This window comes from Bacillus rossius, chromosome 7, assembly GCF_032445375.1.
Source record: "Bacillus rossius redtenbacheri isolate Brsri chromosome 7, Brsri_v3, whole genome shotgun sequence".
NCBI lineage: Eukaryota > Metazoa > Arthropoda > Insecta > Phasmatodea > Bacillidae > Bacillus > Bacillus rossius.
This window is the reverse complement of record NC_086335.1, coordinates 58,564,426-58,587,106: the sequence shown is the minus strand read 5'-3', so window position 1 is coordinate 58,587,106 and position 22,681 is coordinate 58,564,426. Positions and strand designations below refer to the sequence as shown.

General features: G+C 38.7%; 1 protein-coding gene across 3 annotated transcripts in view; it reads right to left on the bottom strand.

Annotated features, from left to right (window-relative positions):
• Positions 1 to 22,681, bottom strand: part of LOC134534122 (uncharacterized) — a 259,877-nt gene that overhangs the window by 164,730 nt on the left and 72,466 nt on the right. The gene's annotated exons all lie outside the window — the stretch shown is intronic.

The following is a 22,681-nucleotide window of genomic DNA, read 5'->3' as shown; positions in this document are numbered from 1 at the left end:
GCAGACTGAAGTTAGGATAAACTGGATGATAAAAATATATATATAAAAAAACACTAACAAAATTGATTTCTCATTAGTTATAACTAACTTACAAGATATCCAATAATTGCCTTGTAATCTCTCTTGACTTAAGACCATGGCTTACACTGAACCACTGGGATGAATTCGATAACCTAATGGATTTACAACTGAGGCCGCTAAGCTTGCAGATAAATTCCATTGCTAAAGAGATTGCCGCCAACATAGAGATACCAGATATTCAGGATGATTGGGAGATCGTTTTCAGCAACATATTTTAATACAGCTGCTTGTCTTCTAGGTCGTAGCAGGGTAGAAGGCGACGTTATAACCGACGTTTCAGTCAACATTCAATCGCCATCGTCAGGGTAGCAGTTGCATCTCGCCTGAGAGGAGTATTTCCTGATTGGCTGCAGATTGGTTACGGAAATTGAAGCATGTGAAAAGAATTCGAGTCTAGTTGCTTGTTAAAACACTGCAGCATCGTCTAGTGTTTCTTTCATGCACGTGTATCCTGTCGGAACAGGAACCTCGGCAACACTGCGCGGAAGCAAGCGCGTCCTGATTGGCCCGGCCAAGTGATACTGTAGCAGCCTCCCAAGCAGGTTCCCGCCAATCACGCATGCATGCATAACTGTGATTACTAGAGACAGGAAAATTCGCGGATTCATTTCGCGATATGCTAAAATACAAATAATTATACCTTTGTGCTGCTTCGCTGTTAATACCGAGAACCCTTGACCAATTGATAGAGACCGGAAAAATTCGCGAGTTCATTTCGCGATAGGCTAAAATTCAAATAGTTAAACCTCAGTGCCGCCTCTGCTATTGGCTCACAACTCACCTGGATGACTCTGGGCTAATGAGAAACACCCAACCAAAGCTTTATCGAATCACAGGCTGCTACGATGGGACGTCTCACAAGACAGCAGCCAATGAGTGGGTGACATTTTACCGAGTGTACATAAGACTATGGAGTTCATCATAGAGGTCATTGAACCCGCGAATTTTTCCGGTCCCTACCAATTGAGAGACCCTCAGTCCAAGAAGTATCGGATCACAAGTTATCCAATTGAGACTTCTTACAGGTCAGCAGCCTATGAACAGGCGACGTTTGCCCGGGTATGCGGAGGTTAATGGCGCCTATCCTGAAGATCATCGAACCCGCGAATTTTTTTTTTCCAGTCCGCAGTGATTACTAGAGACCTGCAAAATTCGCGGATTCAATGACCTCCAGGATAGACTCCAATATCCTCTACACACTCGGGCAAATGCCGCCTGTCCATTGGCTGCTGACTTGTGAGTCGTCTCGACCGAGTGTCTGTGATTCGACACTTCTATGAGTGAGGGTCTCTAATTGGCCCTCATTAATCCAGATTAACAGTGAACCAATTGCAGAAGCAGCGCTAAGGTATAATTATTTGAATTGTAGCATATCACGAAATGAATCCGCGAATTTTGCAGGTCTCTATAAATTAGTGAATTTAAGAAGAAGCTGTGGTTGGCATAACTTCATTGGCAGGGCCATGTATTTTTCGTGTAAAGATTTCCAGACCAGCTGTGTGTTGAAACTCTGCAGTATTGACTGTGTTTCGTGGTTGGCTGGGTTCATTCAAGGTGGCACGCCTACTGTCGGCGCGCCAATCACAGCCATCCAGTGCGGAAGCAAGCGTGTCCTCTGAATGGCCCGGGCCGAACGGGGCAATGGCTTCTCTTGCAGACGGCCGCCAATCACAAGGGAACAAACGTTATCGCGGGCATATTTCATTGCAGTCTAACGAGCGATCAGACATGTTCGCGAAAAAAAACATGCCTCTATGCATTGGAGATATCGCCACCACGGCTGTGAAGAGCGTCGCGCAAGCGAACACACGAATAAAAGGGCCTTAACGCTGGAATCTCAACGGCACGACAGAAAAATATCGCGCTATTTCGAATAACTTTAAAAATCACACAACAAACAAAAATATAAACTATTCTGTATGAGGTATGACATGTTTCTTGAAGCTATCATACAACATCCATAAATGTTTACGGGTATTTTTATTACCGAAATGTTAAGAGAAACATGTTTGACTCAAATTTAACATTCACTCGGAAAATTCACCGTGCTAAACACGTTTGAAATATTTTTCACAGACTAAATTAATAAACAAAATTTTACAAAAATTGCAATCTAACCATATTTACAAAACAAAATTCCTACGCTCAATAACTTCGCACCGCGAGACGCGGTGCAAATAGAAAAGATTTCTGACTGTAAAGACTTTCGCGCCCTCGAAATTTGTCGCTTTGACATCACAGGTGTGGCGGGGGAAAAAAAATTGATGATCCACTTTTTTAATATGCGTCTCTTTTTTTCTGGACACACGTAAAAAAATGAAGGTTTCTTGTCCAAATATGGTCAGCAGTCGTTTCCGGCGCAAACGAAAGAAAGAAAGAAAGAGTTCTTGTGCCATAGCGACAGTAGTAAAATAAAAAGGATTTCTCTTGCTAAAGAACACGTCGGTGGAAACACGATAAAATATTCTCGGAAGGGTTTATGCCGTCTTGTTTTAATGGAAGTGTACACGGGCTGAACTACTTTGGAAAGGTTCGCTCCCCAAACTACAGTTTCTGTTTCCACATGGTAGTGAAAACTCGTGTTACAAGGTCATAAAAAAGATTTACAGCTTAGCGAGTAGCCAGGGGGGGGGGGGGGGAATGAGGAATTGGACGGAGCGTTGATTAAAAAGAGCCAAAACACAAACATAAATGTTGAAATTACGGCTGTTTCCGAATATTTCCTTCCTTCCATAAAGTACACTTTAGTTCTTTGAAGATCCTTGAGAATTGGATTATAGAGGGTGTCAGCCATTTTTGTTGACCTTTTGAATAGTTGCAAGTATTCTAACATAATCGCCGATGCAACATTCCGTGAAATTACGAGTCCCTCGTATAAATAAATGTAAAGATAGTTTGTTACTTAGCCAGCCAAATGCTGCCTACACCTCTTAATGTTTACACTGTATTTTTTTGTAAATGGAACAAAGATATTCAAGTAAAATTACAGATATTGTACATTTGCGCATTTAAATTAAAACAACTGCATCGCTAAAAATAGTTTTCAAAGTAATACTGGGTTCGGACATTTATGCTGCTTTGTGTTGTCCCAGTACCTCCAATAGTTAAAGTTATTTTTAAACCGTTCCCTGAATAGCTTTCTAGTATTAACTGCGCAAATAATAATAATTATTATTATAATAACAATAATAATACAAAATAAAGTCAAATTCTTGAATATTAGATTATTTTTTCAGTGGTATAAAAATTATTCTTGAATGAAACATCAATTAAAATATAAAATTCTGCTCCAAGTTTTGTAAGAATTGCTCAGTATAATCTCGTAAACGTGTTTAATATATTCAAAAATAATCATAGCCATGTGTTGTACAAGGTTACAATATCTTTCTTCTAGTATTACAAACTATGTCATAGCAACTGGTGTAACATTATTTTGTGGCCTATTTTTACCATCCATGTAAACCATGTTGTGTTCTCGCATCTCAATAATTTTTTTTTCAATATCTAACTGTGAAATTCAATCTCATTCGTTGTCATTTGTTACGTGCATTGTGGGACATTTCTAAAGAATAGAATCCTACGGAGATATATCTGAGTTGATCTATTAATGTAGGTATACAAATATTAATGACAATGCATATTCAGACTGCACTAACCATGTTAAGTGTACAAATAACTAAAATGTACTTTATAAAATTATTGTAAACTTTTACTTCTCACAGTGTATGAACAAACGTCCACGACTTGCACAGTAACCTGTGCTACGAAGAGGAACTATATCCCGCGGCACACCGACGTGAGAGAAGCAGGCGAGCGAGGCAGACGGGAGACCTAAGATGCACATCAAGTTCTGCCATTCCCGACTACACACGAACAATTCACCTTCAGCCAACTTCGGGATTTGTTTTATTTTTGCGCAGGAAAAATGAATTCAAATATTAGAAGTGGTCGGTTAGGTTAGCTACATTAAAACACTTTAAAACACTACGGACGGTTAGTTAGGTTAGTATAGCTACATTAAAATAAACAGAGAAATATAAATATATATAAATAAACCCGAGTTTGGCCGAAGGTGAATTGTTCGGGTGTAATCGGGCAGGGACAGAACTTGGTGGACATCTAATGCTGGGTTCACAATTGAAAAAATAACAGTAACATTAGGTCGTGTGCATAGGATATGAACGCTATGTTTTCTAACCTAACGATTCACAATAGCAGAAAGTTGGTCGTGTGCATGGGAGCGAGGTCGTGTGCATAGGAGTGAAATGAATATATTTTATTTCGATCGCGTACGCATGGCACAACAGCCAATGAGAGAAGAGCAGGGTGCTTTTTTGGCGGGACTAGAAATATGTTTATATTTATTAACCATATTGTGGTAAGAAAATGTTGAGATAATAAAAGTATTAACGTTATTTTGAAAGTTAATATGTTTATTTACTAACACTGCTAACAGATGTCGCTTAGTTCGCACAGGTCGTGTGCACAGGTCGTGTGCATGGCTTGCTATGCACTCGCTTATTTTTTTAATTGTGAACCCAGCCTTAGGCTTCCCGATGCAGACACGTGTCGACAACAGACACACTGCACGTAGTTCCGTCGCTTGAACCAGGGCGTGCTGCGAGCGCCTGTGACAGCTGTCTTGGTCCCACGTGGCAACATGGCGCTCAAGAGGCCACAAGGAGCGCTGAAGGGAAACCCTGCAAGATGCGCTGACGCTTACGTTCCTCTGCGAACCGGCATGAGCCTTGTTTACAACTTATCTTACAACGGCGACATTATGTGTACTCGTTTATTTTTTTTTGCAGCCAAAAACAATTTTCTTTGTGCCAATTAAATTTGCCCTTGACACAAAAGAAGGCTAAATATTTGCGACTAACACCTGAGCTGTTTTTTTTTACGGTAGTTCTCTGCTTTTCTGGCGTTTTTTTTTATTTAGGTTCATAGTAAAAACAGAAATAAAAAAATTCCAGTAAATAAAAAAAACATATAGCAATGCTAATGATTTGAATTAGTTTGCATTTTTACTTAAATGCATTATCAATGGATGTTGAGAGAGCCAACCTCCTTTAAAAGGGTTCGTTTGATCAATACAGTCCATTAGTTAGTTGGCAATCGGCAAAAATTAAATGGAAGGTTTATATTTACGCAATACACAATGTTTTCAATCACACAGACACATTACCTGAACCATATGTTCCTGATATCGAATGCTCTAAAGCTCACATAATCTCAAATTACGTGTGAAGAGGCCGTAAAACCAGTTATTATTTTGGATGTCCTCCAGTTTTTAACGTTTTCCTTGTTAAAAATAATAATCAAATAAAGTACATATGCCTAGTACGACTTGTCATAGCTTTTAGCTAGCAAACCAAGGTACATATGCCTAGTACGACTTGTCATAGCTTCTAGCTAGCAAACCAAGGTACATATGCTTAGTCCTACTTGTCATAGCTTCTAGCTAGCAAACCAAGGTACATATGCCTAGTCCTGCTTGTCATAGCTTCTAGCTAGCAAACCAAGGTACATATGCCTAGTCCTACTTGGCATAGCTTCTAGCTAGCAAACCATGGAAAATTTAAGCGAAAACCCGCATGCTTCTTCATGTCGTCTGAATGCAATCAACGGCATGGCCGTTTCCTGTCGCAATATCCCTGACCCCAAACTCAAAATAAAAAATGTAAAAAAATACGTCACGGATATTTATTTCGCTGGAACCTCTATCCTTTATTTACTTTCGATGGTACGGGAGCGAGGCCAAAGTATAAAACCTTCTACTCCTCTGTGCAGGTACAACAATGCTGTGTTTAATCTCCGCGACCTTCGTCATGCCTCACCGCGCGCGCGGCCGGGAATGAAAAGGCCAATGCCGAGGTAGCGTGTTTACTGTCGATGACAGATACCAAGTGCATGTACACCTGAGTGCGACAACGTGCAAGACAGAGAGAAGGTTTCACTTAGCCAAGGTCTTTTCCTTTCAGGAACCGCGCTCCGAATGTGCTGTGACTAGTTTTTGGTCGTCGAAGATCCGAGAAGCTGTCAGAAGAATTAAGTGCCCACCCGGGCACACACACGGTGCTCCAGTAGAAACCACGCGGATTTGAAAACTTCTCAAGAATTGAAGAGCGGTGTCTGTTTGCGAAACACGTTTAAAGAATGCGCCGAGGTTGGATGGGTTAGTTTTACTTCCGTATTTCGTTTTTAACAGTATTTTTTTAAAGAGTGGAAAATGGCTAAAAACACGTGATTTCAGAATAAATTTCGGGAACGAAAACTCCCGGCAGAGATTCTTGAAAAGCACTCGAGGGACAGACAGACGCTTTAAAGGCGACACCGCGCTAGAAACACAGGCGAGCGTCGCACTTACCGTCCCCGCCTCACGTAACACGAACGCACCCCTGAATGGGCGGACTCCTTCATTAATCACGTCTTGACACCGAAGCCATCAGAGGCAGGTGATTGGTGGCGGTGATGGGTTGATTGGTGGCGGTGATGGGTGGCGAGATGGGAAAGAGCCCGAAACCCGCCGTCTCACGGAGACGTCACTCTTATAGCGTTTCCCGCCCCCGAGGGAACCCGTGTTCGCCCTCCTCTCGAGACAAGCGAGACTCACTCACACTCAGTGGCGGATCCAGAGGTTCACCTCGGAGGGGGCAGGGCATTCTAGGATTTCAGAGTAGCCAGAGGAAAAAAGTCTTAAAATTCATTTTGTATTTAATCTACTCACACTACACATAACATCCAACCACCAGATTTTATGATTCTACAAGAAATTCATTAATTATATTAAAATATTTTATTGGTTTCAGAAACAATCATTTTTGTCGGCAGTATTAATGTAGCAGACAACTGGTTTTTCGGGGGGGGGGGGGCACTTGCCCCTGGTGCCCCCCCTTTTGGATCCGCCACTGCTTACACTAGAAGCAACACGTTCACTCGCGATATCTCCTCGCCCGTAGTAAGCTCGCCTGGCGTAGCCCAGCCAGCGCGGAGGACTTCAATGTCGACATGACAAGCTTGCGCTAGGCGCATCTTCGCGTTCGTGACTGCTCTAGCTTAGACTATGGCTCTTCATCGTGACAGATTACAGGAAGATCGCGACGTTTCAGATATTTCAATGCTCTTTCCTGTCTACAATTCTCAATCGTTGAAAACTACTGTCTTTAAAAGGATTTTTTTTAATGTGTAGCATCTTGCTCTCGGTATACGATATTTGTTAGGAGTAATTTCGTGAAGGGAACGGATATGTGTAACCACAGCGCTGCCTTCTGTGGTGGGTGGAGCAAACTAAAGTTCACAAAGACAAAGAGAAACTTTATAGTACCTATCAACTGTTTGATGAATTTTAACTAGATGGACAGTATTTTAATAAGAAATCCTTGTGGAAAATCACGCTTGAGTCAAGTCTTTGTCGCTTTGATCGGAGCCGTTTCATTATATAGTTCAAAATCTGGGTCTGCAAATTGAATGATTCAATAATCGACGCAGTTACTCCGGCAGCGAATTCTAGCGGCGGGTGCGGAAACTACGTCTGATTTCGCGTCCGAAATGCAGTTAAAATTACCATTTGCGTATATTTATCACGCTCGGCATTACTTTTTAAGAATTAAGACGTCGAATTTCTTGTCCCGAGTTTCGTATTAAGAGCGTACTTGCAAACATGATAAGCTAGAGACCTGAAAAATTCGCGGGTTCATTTCGTGTTATGCTAAAATTCAAATAATTATACCTTAGTGCTGCTTCTGTCATTGGTTCACTGTTAATCTGGAGGACTGAGGGCCAATTAGAGACCCTAACTCATAGAAGTGTCGAATCACAGGCCAGCCAGTCGAGACGACTCGCAAGTCAGCAGCCAATGGACAGTTGGCATTTGCCCGAGTGTGTAGAGGATATTGGAGTCTATCCTGGAGGTCATTGAACCCGCGAATTTTCCGGGTCTCTAGCCGAGTACTGAAAGACTCTCTCATTTTTTTTTTTCTCTTTGATAATATTTCAAAAATAACTTTTCTTAATTCAAACTTGTACGACTTATCCCGTGAAGAGAATATGGAGGGGAGGGGAGGGGTAATACCTCCGTGATCCTTGTTTAAATGTCGCCAATTCTCTGACTGCGAGGAGAAAGGCACCCGGTGCTAGGCGCCCCACACCGCCCTAGGAGGGGAGGTAGGGAGGGGGCGATTATCGATCAGTCTCGGCGGGCTTCGTGCGCGCACCGGTTCGAATCCCGGCCCTGCCCCCCCCCCCCTCGCACGGCCCCGTTCCGCGCGTGACGGCGGCGGAGAGGAACTGCTCTCGTGAACGAGTCGAGGATCGGCGCGTGATGGATCGCTCGGATTGCCAACGTTTTTCATTTGTTCCAGCCGGCCGTTAAACTGAAGGAAAAAAAAAGAAGGGTGGTGTGATCGAATGATCTGAAATTATGACTCTACAGCCAGGGTAGTCTAGATGGATGGGCATCAAGAGGGGGGGAGAGGGGTAGAGAGGGTCGTGTGTTGGCAAAAATCCCCGGATCCGGTTTTTTTTTTAAACCCTGATAGGACGAATATCACAAGTCTATCGATAATAGCATTTGTAGGAAATCATGCTTACACTTAAGAGCACGGTATAGTTTTCCAAATCTTAAGATATTTTAGATTTAGCCTATTTCAAAGCAATACCTACTACCCATTGAAGCCGTTATCATGGTGCGAATTTCAGAATTTTTCTTATATAGTTTTTCTTTTCATGGTCCATAGACTCCAAAACCATCGTCAACTCAAAAGTTATATATATATACACACATGTATATCGCAATTTCGTGGAAACGATACCTGTCGCAATTTTTCACACATCAGTTCCAAACTGATACATAAAATCTAGTAGTGGAAAATCTTGGTCGAGTTCGTTAATGGGCAATATCCGACCCAAAGGGTAGAAATGAGAAAGGTTTTTGAAAAAAAAAAACATAAAAATCGCTGTAACTGCCATAATATGGAAAATATCACATCCGTTCGAACTCGTAGGAGTAATACCAAAATCTTTTTTAATAAAGATCGCAGGCTTTCGCGGCCATTGTCTGCAGTAGCTTGGCTTCTAAGTTGTAGCCGCGTCCAAGGTGATATGTTCGCCTCGGAAGCGGCTACAAACATCCTGTGCAGACACTTCTGGTCGTCCCGTGCTTTTACCTTTACAAACACTCCGGTCGTCTCGAACTGCCCATACCATAGCATTTTTTTTTCCCCACATACGGGATCATATTTAAACTTTGAAAGAAACGCCAGATGAACTGAAACTACAGATTCACTTTCAGCAAATTTCAGAACATCCAGGAGTCGCCATTTTTGCGTAGGTGGCGCTGCGAGCGCTTATTCTAAACCTGTTCGAGTTACTCTTTAATCGCGACCTTGAACGCACTTACAACACTTACAGTTGACAAATGGGACATAGAACTGTCCTCTAGTGTACTCGACTCGACTGCGGTACGGTACGGTTAGGTTAAGTTGGTTAAGTTAGTTTAGGTTAGGTTAGGTTAGGACCTGCTCATTGGCTACTGACTGGCTGTGATTCGATACTGCTTAAGTTGGGGATTTTTCCATTGGCTCAGAGACGTCGAGGTAAATGGGAGCGCTGCAACTGGAGCAGCGGAGCCTCTTCGCGGACTGCGCGGGTGAAAGTCTCGACCCGCCGCCGCGAGGGGCGCTGTTGCGCAATGCTCGCGGCCAGTTGGAGCCTGGCCAGGACTTGCTGTGTTCTCCGCGCACTGCAGCTAATAATCCCACAGAGCTCCCTCCCCCAACGCGTAATGCAACAGTTTTTTCTTTTTCAAAAAAAAAAGTTTCTAATTAAAAAAAATCACGTGTTCCCAAGCACACTTAGGCTGTGTTCCAAATAATCCGCACTCGCACTTGCACTCGTGCTCATACTCACACCCACAATTCATTGCGTGCTAAGTGCATGCTCCATGCGTGCTCGCCATTTGGAACACAACCATACTCCCAAGTAAACACACCCATGTGGTAGGTTAAGGTATTATTTGTGTATGAGGTTTCCTACAACAATGTACAATGCTAACAGCTTCATTAAGAAATGTACGTTGGTTTATCCATCACCTAAATGCATGTATGTATATGTTTATGTCTCATCATGTTAATATTAACTATCCTAACCTGTACCTCCGGGTCAGTTTCCGTGCTATTACCGGTATCATACTTGTTAATCTTTGTTGCATTTTTGTTCCACGTCTTACAGATCACATGAAGACATCGCGTGTTGTTTAATTACGAACAGGTACTTACAATGAAACGTGCATTGTTAATTTGCCATTGTTTTAGATCAATAGTCCAGATGTAAACGTAAACAAACAATGGTTACGAGATTACGCAACGAGCATGCATTCGAACGCACTCGATATGCGCACTCGTTCTCGTGCTTGCACTCGACTATATGGAACAACACTCTCGTGACGTCATTTCCGAGAGTGAGTACGTGAGCACGCATGTTTACCTATTTGGAACACAGCCTTACAATACCAAACCCGGACCACGGGAATTTTAACGTAGAATTCTTTATAATAATGCCGAGCGTGATAAAAAAAAATTCTACGAAAATTGTGTTTTTGGATACATTTCTTGACGCGAATCTAACACGCCGCTAGAATTCGCTGCCGTATCAGACCGAAATTTTTAACTATATAATGAAACGGCTCCGATAAAAGCGAAAGGAGACTTGGAAAAAAAATTAAACTCAGGCTTTGGACCTGATTTTCCATAAAGGAATTTTACTAAAATACAGCCCAATTCGTTAAAATTCATCAAACAGTTCAAACTATAAAGGTTCATCTTTGTGTTTGTAAACTTGGTTCGCGACATTCGCCGCAGATGGCAGCACAGCCGTTGTTACGCATTTCCTCATTGACTTCCGTTCACATTCAATTAATGCTTACGTCAAACGTCAGCGTTGATAAGCTTGAATTTCTCACACACTCAGCTACGTTTAAAAAAAAATTGCCACATTAATTGTTGCTGGTACTCATATGTTGCGGTATAAACCGTGATGTCGTCAAAAATATTGTGAGTTTAAGGTTCGTTTTCATAACCATGTTGGTTATTTCATTTTCTGTCATTACTCCCGATTATGGGAGTTTCCTGAAAATTTATTCCGATAGCTGTCTTTCATTTGTTGTTGGTTCATAAATTTCCTCACCAGATATTTACTGAACGTAATTTTCGAGCTGTAGATCGTTACGCAATAGATCATAATTATGAACACTTTCATGACCTTTTTTTACCGTTACTACATGGCAGTTATTAAATATCCGGTGAGAAAATTTGTAGCAAATAGCTCAAGAGAGCTTGTAAAATGGAACAGAATTATTAGTGTAAAAAATACAGATATTTGAAAAAAAAAAAATACATTAGTGTTCGCAGCTATACTGGGTTCGATTTCTTACCCGGACATTTATGCTTTGTGTTGTCCCAGTACATCCAATATTTTAAGTTATTTGTAAACCGTTCCCTGAATATCTCTCCAGTATCAACTACTGCGTACAATAATAAGCATAATAAAACAAAATTAAGTCAAACTATTTAATACTCGATTATTATGGTTTAAAAAAATTATGTTTGAATGAGACATAAGTTAAAATATAAAATTACTGGCCAAATTTCGTGATAAATACTGAGTATTAATCTCATATATGCAAAAATAACCATATATGTGTGTTGTACAAAGTTACAATATATTTCTTGTAGTATTACAAACAATTTTTTGACAGCTGGTTTCTAAAGGAATCTTCTGTAAAAGTACAGTATCGGGATGAGTTCGCAAGAAAAGCCCTTAAACAACAGCAATGTGAAGAAAAGGGAACAACCAACAGTGCGAGTGATGACGTCACCAGGACCACGGTGCAAAGCGGTCCGCCACCCGCCTCCCACCCAGACGACACGGGTTCGATTCCCGGCCAAGTCTAACCCGAAATTTTCCCTTGTGGTGAACGTGGCGGACGATATCCAAACAGACCCGCATTTGATACTTTCATTACGTTACGTTGTTTTTTTTTTTTATTATGACTGCCGTTGATCCGTATGAAACAGTTCAAACATTTCTGTTCAATTTATCTTGAACAGCATTTACGAAAATTGGGAAGGGAAATTGTTGGACATTTTGTATGTATTCTGCAACACTTAAATATGCTATAGTTTCTAAACTAAGAAAAGTTACAACTTACCGCGTGCAATTTTTAAAACTATTTATTTTCCCTTCAATCACAACCAATAATTTATTTTTTTATTTTATTTTCAAGAAAATAATAAATGTTAGAAATGTGGTTTTCTGCTTGTTCTCAATTTCTTCCTAGACATAATCCGTGCGTGGGAGCAGGTAACCAGGCAGATACAAACATCAAGGCTGACAGCTGACGTCACAAACCCACGCGGACGCATTGCTCGACTGTTGCTTGCCGATTGCATCATCTGCCGCCGGCCCGTTTTCAATCGCCGTCACCGCCACTCCGTGCCGCGGACATGTGTGCCAATGGCGTGGGACGTGCTCTTGTAGCGGGCGTGCGACGTTGCCGGGTCGACGACGGAACCACGGTACCAGGCGCGTCACGATTATGGTACTCCCCCGCGATATTTACAGCACGCCGCCGGGATAATTTTCAAGCATCTACGAAGTCCGAGAAACAACAGTTACTAATTTTGATCCTAATTGACAAACAATACAACATTCATTTATTGACATCTGTTTTAGAATAGGTACGTTACAAAATATTTACACTACGCCGTAATTTTACGTATATACACATGACACAATTTAAAAAAAAAAAAATCAACGAAAACATTACATTACAGAACATTAACATTTTAACCTTGTCTTTAATTATTAAACTTATATGTGCATATTTCTTTTTAATTTTTAAAAGTAAACAATTTTGTAGCTTAATAGTATACAGTTGTTTTTAACCGCTGCAGGTTTGGTTTTGTCGTGTGAATATAAAATTCTAGCTACCTTGCGTCCCAGAATGCAAACATTGTCGAAACTATAGAAACCAAGACTTACGGTACGCCCACGATAGTTCCGGGTAAAGTAACACCAGAGGGCGCGTGGGAACTTTGACCGGTGAAGGCGCCGCCCATTAGATGTGGCCGGGCCCAGAGAGGGGGAGGGGAGTTATTTATAGCGCGAGTTGCCGGCTGTTCGTCAGACACATCCCAACTCCGGCTTCCCTCCCCACAACATACTTTCCCCGTCCATTTACAACGACCGTCATGGAAGTTACGGACCACACAGCGGCCCGGAAGCGCCAAGTTACAACATGCCGGATGCTTCCCAAAAGTTGTTTATAAGGGCAAGCAAAAAACAAACTGTCTTGATGAAGCTGCAATACTCACAGATAATTACATAATGACAACCATAAAAAATACGTCTATCAATTATCTGATAGCTTGCCAACAGTCATAGCATTTAATAGGCAGGCCCCTATACATTACATAAAATATAGAAACAATAAAGCACAGAGACAGTCACAATAAAGAAAAAAAGGATAACACAAACATAAAATATTATGAAACAAACACATGAAAAAGACACTAAAAAAACACAACAAAGTAAACAGGAAAAAAACATTATCAATTTCAAGTTAATTATAACTAATGAAATAAAAATATTCATAAAATCTAGTTACATTAACTGCATAAAAAATAAGAGCTCATAATGTATTTTAATGAAATTTTTGACTTTATAAATGAATGTAAATCTTTTAAAAAATCATTCTAATCATCTGTATAAAGTTTGGACAAATCATTTTTATGTAATTAATTAGAAAGAATTGCGCTGTTCTGTTTGCAAATAATAATAATAATGCACGTTAAAAATAGGAAAGAATTTTTTTCTTTTTCACAGCTCTGAACAAGCTTTTAAAATGAATCTCTGGAAGAAGAAATCTCTCGTAACTGCTTATATTTAAAAACCGGTTTTCAGAAATGAATTGCATATTTATTAACTCAACTTTTTTATTTCGTAACAACAGCAGTAATATGATACAAACGTAAAAATATTCAACAAAGCAGAAAATGTTTTTTATTACAATTTTGTTACTATTTCTTACGGTTGCACGATCGTATTAAGAACATAGTTTGGGGTATATTATAACATACCATACATAAGGTTCTTCCCATTCGAGCAAACCAAATTAAAATAAATGACGGTATCGTTCAGTGATGGTAAAACATATATATTTTCCCTCTCTTGACTATACCACTATGTGAAACGTCCCCCTATAGAGAATTTTAAAGTATTGCTGGCTATTCAAAATCAATTCCAAATTAATTTCGCAAATTAAGTAAGTAAAAATGTACATAAAATTAATCGATCTACTTTAAAACTTCACATTAGTTGAGAAAACCCGAATAAAAAGAGTGGGAAAAACAACACTAGTCTTTTCATTATTTTTAATTACATAAATACATACTATTGCAAATATAATGGACGATTTTTTTTATCGCACAAGTAAAATCTAGTATTCTTTGAACTATCTATATTTTTATTACAATAAGTACGTCAATTTTTAATTGACAAAAACACCAAACTTTGTCCATATTTACCGGTTAAACTGGAAAACAACTATAGAAATATTAAAAGTAGCAAATTAAACCATAGATTATTTTTCCCTCTAAAATAAAATTTAAGAAAAAAGGGCCACAGCTTTGAATTTTGTTTAGTTCATTACAAAAACACTCCATTTTGCAAAAGTCAGTTCCAAACTCACAAGTGACAGTTAATTTCGTGCGTCGAGGTCCTATGTTGCGCAAACGATAGATAGAGAGAGAGAGAAGGACAGAGATAAAGAGACAGAAAGAGAGTGAAAGAGAGAGAAAGGGAGAAAGAGAAATGCTGGGAAGAGAGACTCGCCCGACAAGCGACAACGCTGGCCTCGAGACAAGAGGTCACATTCCAGATTCCCAGAACACGTAATTTCAAGGTTCTCGGGAATTCCTGGTCCATTACGTGTTTGAACTGCCGTCGGTACAGAACCTGCGCCTACCCGAAATTCCTGGTATGGTTTTTAGCTCGCTTCCTGCATATACTTGCATACGGAAATCATTCGTAATTTCTAATAATGCAGTTTATAACAGCACTGGACAGAGTGTATTGTGTTTCTTTAGATGAACCTAGAATTTAACAGTTAAAACCGTAACAAGTGTTCATAGAATTTTGTTAAAAAGTTTTGAATGTTTATACTGTTTGGCGCAAACTGAAGGAGTAACCTATTTTAAGTTGTTGCAACGTTACTGAAGATACTAAACATTTAAAAAAACAAATATGTAAAATTAATTGCCTAATTAAAAATTAAAAATAGGGTATCCTATAGTTCAACGTGTCAAGCAAGTAAATTACTGTGCTGGTTCTCTATCAAAAAACCAAAATTCAAAAAGTGTCGTTACAGGCAGATTTTTTCTCCAAAAATCACCACTTTGCTACAAATTATTAGATACTGTAAATACAATATTTTTGCTACGCAATCATAAATAGCCCTACTTTTAATAACAATTCAAAATAAAATAAAACATGTGATTTTTTGGGGAAATAATTGTTTGGAAGACTTATGCGGCAAAAAAATTCTTAATAAGATAAATATAACTAGTTACGCCGGAAAAAAAACCTTGTTAACTTAGAAAGTTTTTTAAAAATGTGGCTAATTAAAGCAAATAACTTGATAAGTTTTTACAGTGTGAATAGTCATAATGTTACACGATTAAAAATTATCGTGCAAAGAATTTCCCTTTCCCAAACATAGTTTATTTTATTTTTAATTGTTTTCAATAGCAGAAATACAAATAGTAACAGTATCTAATAATTTGGTGCAACATGGGAATCTAAAAACCTTTGAAAAATAAAGCCTACAACTCTTAAACTACGATACTTTTGAATTTTGGTTTTTTGATCCAGAACCATGAATGGCCAATCAACTGTTCTCAGCTTGACGATGAGTTGTGCTACATTTTGTATAAAATGATAAATAATGCTATGTATGTGTAAAATATACACATTACATGCAATGAATTATTTTTTGTGCAGAAATTTTGGCGTGAGCTGAATGTTTCAGTGCCAAATGAATAATTCGGCAGGGCTCGTACGGACGATAATGCTACACTCTGATTGGCTGTTCAGATATCCGTTATGTCCACTGGGCTTGATGCTTGCGTGCGATATTACATAACGAGCACTATTGTCAAACGAATTATGTATAACAATTCGATACTCATACCAACCCGAGACTATGCACATTAACAATAAATTACCCAGATGCATCAGCAAAGTCAGGTTATGAATTACTTTTTTTTTTTTACTTCTGTTGTGTGACTAGGCAATATTAATGTAATTGTAAAACAGTTTCACTTAATGCTACTATTATTATAGGCATGCAAAATGCTTATCTAAATATTTATTTTTAAAATAAAGCTTACGTTACTTTTAAAATTGCACTTTTTTTTTGCGGGGCAAACAAAGCAACTTATATTTATAAAGTTACAAGTGGTTCAAACTCTTCGCATGAAAATTTTATTAACAGAAAATAAACAACTATATATATATATATATATATATATATATATATATATATATATAATAAAGATAAGAAATTGCGCCTCTGTGCGTAACTTTGCCACGTAAAGTGCTAACTTTATAATATTTCAATGTCGGTAATATTTCGAACAGGGTACTTTTAAAAACTTTTATATCGCTGCAAAAACACAGGCTGCTCCATCGCAGTACGCTAAATAACAGAGGGCGAGATCCAATAATAAATTAATAATCAATAACGGCTCCTGGAATGTTGTAAACGATCGTTAGATAGCCGGCTGGGTTAATTACCGTCCCGGGACTACCTACCTGCTCAGATCGCGGGACATAATTACGGGAGCAACAGCAGACACGTACACTGCAAAAAAAAAATTCTAAGTGAAACAGAAATATTAACGTAAAATTACAGACATTTATAAATTTGCACATTTACACGAAAACAACTGTATCGCTACAGATGGTGTTCGCAGTGATACTGGGTGTCGGATTCTTACCATTTATGCTTTGTGTTGTCCCTGTACCTATAGAAGGCTTACTATTTAGAGAAACTTTCTCTTGTAGAGGTTTATTAGTTCAACGATTACGTTCGATAAACACTTATAAATCACTAAATTAAAAATGTTTCACTCTAATATTTATTTAAATGTATTGTATACCTACTTCCTAAAAAACTTTAACAATAAAATCAATGCCTTTCAGGCGTTTCTTCAGTCAAGTCCGTCCGTCCGTCGGAAGTTACAGCTTGGTATGGTTTTTTCGGATGGAAATTTCTGAGTAATTTCCTTTCTGATTAATGCGACGGATCATTGCAACTCAAACTTTATCCTCCACATAATCACAGCCCCCCCCCCTCCCCCAACCACCCACAATACACAAAACATTCGAAAATTACATTAATATCATACCCAGTACAGAACCTATATGCATCCATTTTAGTTAAATTTTGCACCGGGAGAAAAGTTTGTTTACCTCAACAAAATATTTGTTTATACATAGAGCAATAGATGGCTTCCATACAATTGATTTTTTTTTAATGGGTGCTTTACTGCCACGCACATTAGAAGTGAAACATCACACTTCGATAATATAGCTGAACGCTAAAAAATAAAATTTCACTAGCTCACTTGAAATATAAAACTGGATATAAAGTACACAGTGGAGGTCCACAAATATAACACACGTAGCCACAAAAACCCAGCAAAGAGTCTTGCAGTTATCCGACTCTCTACTTTATTCGTTATTGCCCCTCCCCTACACTACTCCACCATCGAGCACCCCACTCCTGACGCTCGTACTTTCCGTTACGCTCTGAATGATTCATTACCACGGTGTACCCTACCGGCTGTAAAGACGTTTCACTGCAATTTTTTGTTGTTTAAATATTTTGCTGACCCAACAAAATGGTTTCTTCAACAACAATAAAATGCAAATTGTTGCATGTAATTAGTTTTCTCAGATATCTGAAATTTTGTTGGCCCCAGTTTTGTTACACATTAAATTTTGTTAAGATAAAAAAAATACGCGTGTTTTGCATCGACAAATAAATATAATATTTATTTGAACAGGGCAAACCTTTATTTATGTCGATGTGCTTTTCTGTGACATATACAATGAATGATCCGCAATGGGACTAAAATCTAAATATAAGATGTAAAAAAAAAAACAGTGCTAAGACTGCTCTGTCAGGAATGAATTTGAAAAAGTTCCAGAAATTTTGCAAAGAAACGTCCTCACTTCTTTGCGGCAGTTTTCACAATTTGACATACAGCACTTTCAAAATTCCGTGGGGAAATAGTGAAACTAACAAATAACCAATACACAGGACCATCATAACTCAATCATAGTCTCTGTTCGGTCCGTCGAACACTTTCGTGCAGTTACGTAAGTAAATTAGCATGCCAGAGCGTAAATAATATTTCCCTAATCTTTTTATACGTTCTGTCATTTACCTAAACGGCTTCAGTCTATTCGCTGGGAAGAAATAACTGATAATTTCATGCCTGCAACTACACCTGTCAATTACTACACCAGTTGACTTCAACAAGTGCTTAAATCTATACGTTCTATGTCATGTCGAGTAAAAAATATGTACCTAATACTAAAGCTATTCTGCAAACTATATGGCAAAGTATTTTAAAAATACAATCTGAATCTGACTACAATGGATAAAAATATATTACAATTTTACACTAAATATATGTGGCAGCAAGGTCTACACCAACATTAGTTTAAATTTTACACCTGCAAGTGTTGTATTTTTATACTGTGATATATAAACATACGTATGCATGCATGTGTACTTTTACAACTGTCAGTTAATGGGAACAGCGTTTTCATAAATTAATGTACATTAAATGGGATTTTGTCAATATAAGTTTAAAAAAAATTGCAGTTCCTCGGCAGTTGGAAATTTATTTTGACAAAAATTTTGTATTTTTACAGTGTACTGACAAAAAAACTGGAAACTGATTAACTTAAGACTTGTATATGCGTAATTTTATCTGCAATTCCACGTGTGTGATTTGAACACTTTAGTTGTAATAAAATATGTTCATTCCTGTTTGTTTTTTTACCGAAGCCTGTAGCACAATTTTGGTGTTCTAGATACATTATAGTGTAAAATTACACAAACTGTATCTACTAGTTTTTTTTAAAAAAAAGCGACAAAAAATGTAAAATTACTCTTTTGTTTATGTAATATTTTGATTATTTTTTTTACAGCGTACCGCTTCTTCAACTGCCTTCGGAGTAGTAATAAATGCTGTTGGAAGATGGACACTGAAACCCACACACCGCTGCAGAGATCAGGCGCGAGGTTTCAGCTTCGCCATCCTGCGCATCACAGCATCGCAGCATCGCAGATGCGCCGCGGTGCAAGCAACAACTCGCTCCGCTGCAAGAGCATCCGCCGCCAGGCGCGACGCAGTTGCAGGCAATCTGCCCCATTATGCGAGGTGGTGGGGAAGGGGGGAGGGGGGGAGTTCGGAATCGCGACCATGCAGCCGCCCAATCAGCATCAACTGGCGTGATGGAGATATCCTGCGTCGACGAGGCCGCCCGAAGGGCACGGCAGAGGCGACGTGGAAGGGCGCCAGACAGCGAACAACCAACCCCACAGAAGCGGAACGGCGTGGCTGGTCCCCTTACTCCCGTACTCAATCGTTCTTTGGTCGCTGAGGGCTTCGGCTCTTACGAAAATTGACGCATGATTGTTAGGGACCGGAAAAATTCGCGGATTCAATGACTTCTAGGGTAGCCTCCATTATCCTCTGAACTTCTCAAGCAAACACGCGTGTTCGTTGGTTACAAAATTGTGAGGCATCTCCACTGGGTAGCTTGTGATTCGAGGCTTCTTTGGTCGATAGTCTCTCATTGGCCCAGAGAGCTCCAGTTAAACTGCGAGCCAATAGCATAACCAGCAGAATTGTACACATGTTTGAATTTCAGCCTATCACGAAATGAATCCTCGAATTTTTCCGGTCTCTAATGATTGTTTATGTTTTAGTCAAGAATTTTTTTTTTCAAACCACGGAAAATATGATCGAATATCCCATAATTAGGGGCATGCAGATTTCGCGAAAAGATTTCGAGACTAGATGAAAGTTAAAACACTATAGCATCGTCCGTGTGTCGTGATTGGGTGAGTTTCTCCCAGGTACATATCGATTGCAACAACACCAATCACAGTAATTCAATGCGTAAGCAAACGCGTCCTGAGTGTCTCGGTCAAAACAATGCAACGACTTCTCTCGCAGACGACCGCCAATCATAAGGAAGAAACCACAGGTGCGGGTATACCTTGTTGCAGTCTAATAAGTGTTCAGATCTTTTGGCGAAAAATGCCTGCCCCTACCAAAAATTTGACTTTTTTTTTTTAAAAATTTACTATGCTTATTAATGTGCGCAGTTTATACTGGAAAACTATTCCGGGAACGGTTTACAAATAACTTTTTACTACTGGAAGTACTGGGACAACACAGAGCATGAATGCCCGAACCCAGTATTACTGCGGACACTATTTGGTAGTTAGTGTGATACAGTTGTTCTCGTGTAAATGTTGATAGACAGGGTGATTTAGCTTCTGTATGCCGAGGTGTTCTGTGGCTCGTCAGTATACGAGAGGCATTGCGCCACGCGCTATCAGTTATACTTGGTGGAGTGATCCATTAGGGCAGCGATTTAAGCCCGCCTGCCACTTTTCACTTCATACTTAATATACACGTGAAACATAATTGGTTGAAATTTTAAGAATTTTTAAGTGACATAATTTTCTGATATAATTCATTATTTTGGACGTGCGCCATTGCACAAAAACCCAGAAAACAAGCCAATGAGTGTGTTCTGTGTATTCCTCTTTCCTCGACCGTTCTTCTTGTTATATCTATGATAGACAGTGCAAACTAGCAATGTCCAAAATAATGATTTAAATCAATATTTCCCATTGCAAGAATGATTCAAAGAACGAATGACATTTTTGTCAAAATAAAAAAATAGGATTCCGTCGCATAATTTTCTTTGCATGATTATTCGACAAAGTCCAATTTTATAACACTATGAGAGCTTACCCGTACGGACAATCAAGCTAATTTCGCAACTAAAACTTTTAAGGTAAAATTATGTTACTGGCTAATTTATTACATAAATATAAATTTAAATTAAGTTTTTGGTGATAAAAATGTATAAATCGGATCATTCTGACACCGCAATGAAGTGAATTTTTGTTGCAGTTGTTTTATATAACTATTATTTAAGGTTCATCGCCAAAAAATTATGTACCAGGATAAGACATGGCCCAATAACTGAATATGAGTACTTATAGAGTTTATAGGGTTTTTACTTGTTATTTTTCTATGTGACGTCATTGGGATAAATGAATCCAATCCATTATGAGCTTTACTAAAATTTAAACTAGAATATATTTCAATACACAAGAAAATCTTGTGAGAAACATTTTTTCCTGTACTGTAATCAAGCCAAGTTTTTAAAACTAAATTTTTCCTTACCCAAAATATGAAATCACTGCAAGCAATTATAAACACACTCATTACAATGACTTACAGAAACACTAAGAGAATTATCGAAAAGTAAAGAGGATAAACCAAATGTGAAAACTTAGGTATCACAAAGTAATATCGAAACCTATTAAATAATTACAAAAAGATTAGATTCAACATGTTTAAATACGATCATAACGTCGATATTTTATAACTAAAGCTACAAAATATTCATTTACTATTCGTTTTGCTTTATTTTTAAATATTTTATAAACTACAAGTAAGGATGAAATATATTTACTTAGGCCTACATTATGAATTTTAATTCATAAAAAAATCCGTAAAACAATTAGTTCATTTTCATTATGAATGTTTTAAAAAGTGCTTAAGCGAAAAACAACTCCACTGAGCTTGGAAATCAATGTGTTTCATTACAAGAATATATTTAACAAAAATGTATATATTTAACATTATTTAGTTAACGGTTGAGTTGTTTTATTATAAAAATTTAATCTAAAGTTTGGTATCTGACTTGTTTGCACACGGATACACGGATTGATTTTTAGTCCCTTGAAATAATTCCTGCACCAATAAGTGTAAAAATAGTTCTGTAACCACCTGAATTCTGTAGCTGTGAAAGAAATAATATCCAGGGTAAACACTTTAAATTGTTATGAAGCTTGTGCAATTTTATGTTACATACATGTGAGACTGTACTGGCAGAGGTTGCGGCATTTCCAAGCACCGGTGCGGCCTGGTTGGTATTCCTGGCTGCAGACCCATAAACACGTTCACTCTGCTCTTGCGTTATGCGCATTGCGTGCGCGCGTGCGCAGAGAGAAAATAGAGCATGCACGAGAAAGCCATAGGAGTATCAGACGGTTTTCCATACGGAGAAGACACTGGTTTCACTCTCTCGCTCCAGAATACTTTCTAGCGACATGTTACAAGAATGTATGTGTTGCAGCTAACTGAATACAAAATAACGTTACACAGAACAAGTTCATAAAAATCTCGAGCCCACAGTCCGGATTTGATGGGAAGCC